This window comes from Mirounga leonina, unplaced genomic scaffold (genome assembly GCF_011800145.1).
Source record: "Mirounga leonina isolate KUSES-001 unplaced genomic scaffold, KU_Mleo_1.0 Mir_106, whole genome shotgun sequence".
In the NCBI taxonomy this organism is placed as follows: domain Eukaryota; kingdom Metazoa; phylum Chordata; class Mammalia; order Carnivora; family Phocidae; genus Mirounga; species Mirounga leonina.
This window is the reverse complement of record NW_023270232.1, coordinates 4,857,094-4,863,093: the sequence shown is the minus strand read 5'-3', so window position 1 is coordinate 4,863,093 and position 6,000 is coordinate 4,857,094. Positions and strand designations below refer to the sequence as shown.

The 6,000-nt window shown below is 34.6% G+C and overlaps 1 pseudogene; it reads left to right on the top strand.

Moving 5' to 3' along the window:
• The first annotated feature begins 2,165 nt into the window (after positions 1 to 2,165).
• LOC118017810 lies at positions 2,166 to 3,519 on the top strand (annotated as a pseudogene).
• The last annotated feature ends 2,481 nt before the right edge of the window (positions 3,520 to 6,000 follow it).

The window sequence follows — 6,000 nt, the reverse complement described above, 5'->3', positions numbered from 1 at the left end:
CCAAATTAGAAATCTATTTCCTTCCAAAATGAGTCAAAAAAAAAAAAAAAGACATTTTCAGACAAATAAATGTTGAGCGAATTTTCCTCCAGTAGTACTGTATTACAAGAAATGACAATTGAAGTTTTCCAGATTGAAGGAGAATGATCCCAGATGGAATCATGGAACTGCACAATGAAAGAAAAAACAGCCAAGTGGATTAATATAACACAGTTTTTAATATAAAAAGACTATCAACTGTTTAAAACAACAACAACTATGTATTGTAGGTATTATAACAAATATATATGTAAACTATATGTCAACAATAGCATAAAGGGCAGGAGGAAGGTAAATAGGTTTATACCATAAGATTCTTACATTGCCCATGAAATGGCAAAACACTAAGTCAAGGTAGGCTGTGATACATTAAAAATCCATATTGTAATTCCTAGAGTACCACCTCAAACAATGTAAACTTTTCCAGGGTGAAGATAATATTGTATATTTAAGTTGTATGAGGGCATGCATTTGTTGAAACTCACCACATGGAAAATTTTAGTTTACTCATTTCATTGAATGCAGAGTTTATCTCAAAAGAAAGTAAAAGCATTTAACAATCAGAATAATTTAAAAGCCAATAGATGAAATAAGATGGAATAATAAAACTACTTGAATTAATCCAAAAGAAGTCAGGAAAACAGAAATAAAGAAACAACAAATAGGACAAATAAAAAACAAAGCATTCAGGGGATAGGATTAAACCCACCTGTAATAGTAGTTACACTAAATGTAAATAGAATAAATACTCCATTTAGAAAACAGAAATTATCAGACAACATAAAGACAAGACAAAATAAGAGATCCAACTAAATGCTGTTTACAAAAGACACACTTTAAATAAAAGGGTACACATTGTTGAAAATAAAAGGACAGAAAATAATATAGCATGCAAACATTAACCATAAAACAGCTGATGCAAATACCTTAGTATCAAACAAAGTAGACATAAATAAACAACAACAAAAAGTCTCTGGCAAAATTGATCAACAAAAAGAGAAAAGGCTTAGAATAATGTAATGAATGAAAATGGGGACATAACTAGAGATACACTATTTTTTTTAAATAATGAGAGAACATTAGTTAAAACTTCATGTCACAGTGATAGATACATAGATCAATAGAATAGAATTGAGAGTCCAGAAATGCACCCATACATTTATGGTCAATTGATTATTGACAAGAGTGCCAGGAACCTTCAATGAGGGAAGAATAGTCTTTTCAAGAAATGGTGCTGGGATTCAACAATGGATAGCCAAATGCAAAAGAAAGAAGTTGGTCCTCTCCCTCACACCATATATAAAAATTAACTCAAAATGTGTAAAAGACCTAAATGTAAAAACTAAAACTATAAAACACAGAGAAGAAAACATAGGGGTAAATCTTTACCTTGTGTTAGGCAAAAGTTTTCTAAATATAACACCAACAGCACAAACAAAAGAAAAAATAAATTGGACTTTATCAAAAGTATAACTGTAAGCTTCAAAGGATATTTTCAAGAAAATGAAAAGACAAGCTACCAAAATGGAAGAAATTGTTTGTAAATCATACATCTGAAAAGGGTCTAGTATCCAGAATATATAAAAAACACTTAAAACTCAACAATAAAAAGAGAAATAGTCAACTTTTAATATGGGCTAAGGATTTTAGCAGACACGTCTCCAAAGAGGATATACAAATGACCGATAAGCATATAAAAAGATGCTGAATATCAATAGTCACTAGGGAAATGCATATCTACACCTAGTGAGATATTACTTCATAAAAACTAGGATGGCTGTAATTAAAAAGACTGCCAATAGCAAGTGTTGATGAGGATGTGGTGGAACAACACTCCACTACACACGCGCGTACAAACACACACACTCTGCTGTGGTGGGAATGTAAATGATGCAGCCACTTTGGGAAACAATCTGGCAGTTCCTCAAAAAGTTAAAACATAGAATTACCATACGGTCCAGCAATCCTATTACTAGATGTATATCTAAGAGAATTAAAATCATATGTTCACACAAAATCTTGTTGGCAAATGTTCACAGCGGCACTATTCATAATAACCAAATGTGGAAACCACCAAATATCCATCAACTTGTAAGTGAATAAACAAAATGCAGTGTATCCACACAATGGAATATCATTTGGCATTTAACAGAAGTAAGTTTTGACACATGCTATAACACGAAGCTTGAAAACGTTAAGTGAGAGATGCCAGACACAAAAGGGGACGATATGGTATGATTCCATCACATGAAATGTTCAGAACAGGTGCCTCCGTAGAGACAGAAAGCTGATTAGTGTTTGCCTGGGCTAGGGTTCAGGAGGAATAGTGGTTATTAATGGGTATGGAGCTTCTTTTGGGACGCTGAAAATGTTCTGGGATTAGATGGTAGTGATGGTTGCACAACTTGTTGATATTTTAAAGAACCCTGAATTGTACACACTTTAAAAGAGGTGAATTTTATGTTGTTTGAGTTCTATCTAAATTTAAAAAAATTGTGTCATTATATTTTTAAAATATGACAATGTGGATAAATTCTTGGAAAAATATAACCTAACCAACCTGATTGAAGAAAAAATGGAAAACCTGGATAGTCTGATTATTCAAAAAAATTGAAGCAGTAGTTAAAATCTTAACCCAAAGAAAATACAAGTCCCAAATGACTTTTGAAGTAGATTCTACAAAACTTTCAATGAACTCTTTCAGAGAATAAAAATTCCTTCTATGAGGCTAGTATACACATACAAAAGCAATGACGGTATGAAAAAGAAAAATGATAAGCTTATTTTACTCATAAATATAGATGCAGAAATTCTAAATAAAATATCAACAAATCAAATCCAACAGTTATAAAAATGATAATAATATCATTTTAATATTTATTTCATAAATAATGAAAATAAAAATGACCAAGATGGGTTTACCCAGCATTGCAGTGATGCTTTAATATTATTAAATAGATGTCACTCACTTTTGTTAAGTAAATGAGAAAAAAAATTTTATACTACATCAATAGTGTAGTAAAATAATTTGATAAAATTCAATACCTGTTTGTGGGAAAACAAAAAGTCTTAGTAAACTATGACTAAAAGAGAACCTATGTAAGCTGATAAAATGTACTCCTAAAAACACATAAAAATCATTCTAGGAGGATGGAGCAGAGGCACTGCCTCACGGAGGGCCTGCATGGGCTCAGCCTTCAAGATCCACAGGTGGGGGGTGCCGCTGGGTGTGGGAGGGAACCCCCACTTTTCCTAGTGGCTCTGTTTCAGCCTCAGTCCAGCAGGTAATAGGGCCCGTGAAAATCAACAAGAACTTGCCATCAGGAAAACATGAAGAAATCCCAGGAAATTAGCAAGGGAAAAAGAAAGGAGTTTACCTTGACTACCTCTCAGAGGAAGCAGAGGGACTCTGAGATCACACAGCACAAGCAAAAGGCAGCTGATGAGAAGTAGTCTGTGCAGATAAGAGAAAAATGCTGAGTGACTGTCTGGAAAGCCCGGTGCTGCTTCCAACTAGATGTATCATAAGTTCTGTGAGCGAGATTTTGTAGAGTGAACAGTCATTACATATGTTATAACAGATCCTTATAAAACTATTTTAAATTTTACTGTACAGCTTGTGTTGGTGTGATGTTTCAGACCCATTCTTCAAAAATAAAACACTAACCATGCATATGAAAAAAAATGATTCTAAATGAAGAAATGTGTAGGAATAAGACAAAGATCCTCACCACCGCCATTTCACATCAACATTGTACTGTATGATTTAGGTGATATAGACAAGAAACAAAATTAAAAGTGGAGAAATAGAAAGAAAAACTGATAATGTTGGTGGATTATATAATGGTCTATACATAAAATCCAAACTAATTTAAATAACTAGAGGAGATTCCTAAATTTTATCATTTCACTGTGGTTGTGTAAGAGATTGTCCTTGTTCTCAATAAATACACGATGCGTTATTTAGAGGTGAAGGGTCACGATCTTTGCAATTCACTCTTTTTTTTTTTTTTAAGATTTTATTTATTTATTTGACAGAGAGAAACACAGCGAGAGAGGGAACACAAGTAGGGGGAGTAGGAGAGGGAGAAGCAGGCTTCCTGCTGAGCAGGGAGCCCGATGCGGGGCTCGATCCCAGGACCCTGGGATCATGACCTGAGCCGAAGGCAGACGCTTAACGACTGAGCCACCCAGGCGCCCCTTTGTAATTCACTCTTGAATGATTTTGCAAAACTAGAATATGAGTAGTAAATAATCCCTATTATATTACATTATGTATCTACACAGGGAGATAAAACAAATCTGGCAAATATTATCTATCAATGAATTTAGGTGAAGGATAATGGGAGTTCATTGTAACATTCTTGCCAGTTTTCTATAGATTTTGGATTTTTTCAAACTAACAAGGTTAATAAAAGTAATCCAAAAGTCTAGTAAGGTAATTGGATATAAGATTAGTAATAAAAGTCAATTGCATTTCTTTGCATTAGCAACCAGACAATTAGGAATTAAAACTTTTTCTAAAGGACTGAATTTTTAATCACAAAACTGTATCACAAAACTATCGCAAAACTATAAACTACTTAGGAATAAATCTAAGAACAAAAGTGTGGAAGATCTATGTAGGAAATCACAAAGCTTTTTGGAAAACATTAGGAAAGGCCTAAATTAATGGAGAGACAAGCCATGTTAATGGCTAGGAAGAATTAGTATCTTAAAGAGATCATTCTCCCCAAATTAATCTACAGATGCAATGCAAGATCAATACAATTACCAAAAGGCTTTTTTGAATTTTGGTTTTTGTGGAATTTAAGAAGCTTGCATGTTATGTCAATGGTGAAGGAGAGACTATTTAAGAAACAGAACTTGTAAAACTAGTTACTTAAAGGGGGAAAAATAAAATTGGCTTGTAAATTATCCATATGTAAAAATCATCTCCACTTGGATTAAGAACAAATGTCAAAAGCAAAACTTTATCATTTTTTTTTTAAGTAATATCTACACCCAACATGGGGTTTGAACCCACAACCCTGAGATCAAGAGTCACATGCTCCACCAACTGAGCCAGCCAGGTACCCCTCAAAAGTAAAACTTTTTTTTTTTTTAAGATTTTATTTATTTATTTTTTTGAGAAACAGAGACAGAGCATAAGCAAGGGTAGGGGCAGAGGGAGAGAGAGAAGCAGACTCCCCAGTGATCAGGGAGCTGACTCGGTGCTTGATCCCAGGACCCCTGAGATTATGACCTGAGCCGAAGGCAGCTGCTTAACTGACTGAGCCACCCAGGTGCTCCTCAAAAGCAAAACTTTAAATGTTTTTAGAGGACAATATTGTTGAAAATCCTTCTGACCTTGAGGGTAAAGAAAGATTGGTTAAGAAACAAAAAATGCAGGGCGCCTGGGTGGCTCAGTTGGTTAAGCGACTGCCTTCGGCTCAGGTCATGATCCTGGAGTCCTGGGATCGAGTCCCACATCGGGCTCCCTGCTCAGCAGGGAGTCTGCTTCTCCCTCTGACCCTCCTCCCTCTCGTGCTCTCTCTCATTCTCTCTCTCGCAAAAAAAAAATTAAAATTAAAATTAAAAAATAAAAATTTAAAAAAAAAAGAAACAAAAATGCAAACATTTTTAAAGATTTTATTTCTTTAAGAGAGAGAGTGAACGAGTGAGGGCAGGAGCAGAGGGAGAGGGACAAGCAAACTCTGGGCTGAGCACAGAGCCCGACATAGGGCGTGATCCCATGACCCTGAGATCATGACCTGAGATAAAATCAAGAGTTAAATGTTTGACCAACTGAGCCACCCAGGTGCCCCCCCCAAAAATGCTAACTTTTTAAAAAAGATTAAGAATTTTGACAATATTAAGAACTATGTTCATCAAAACCTTAAAGAAAATGAAAAAATGAGAAGATATTTGTAATGCCTAAAACTGACAAAGGACCAGATCCATAATATATAAAGAACTCCT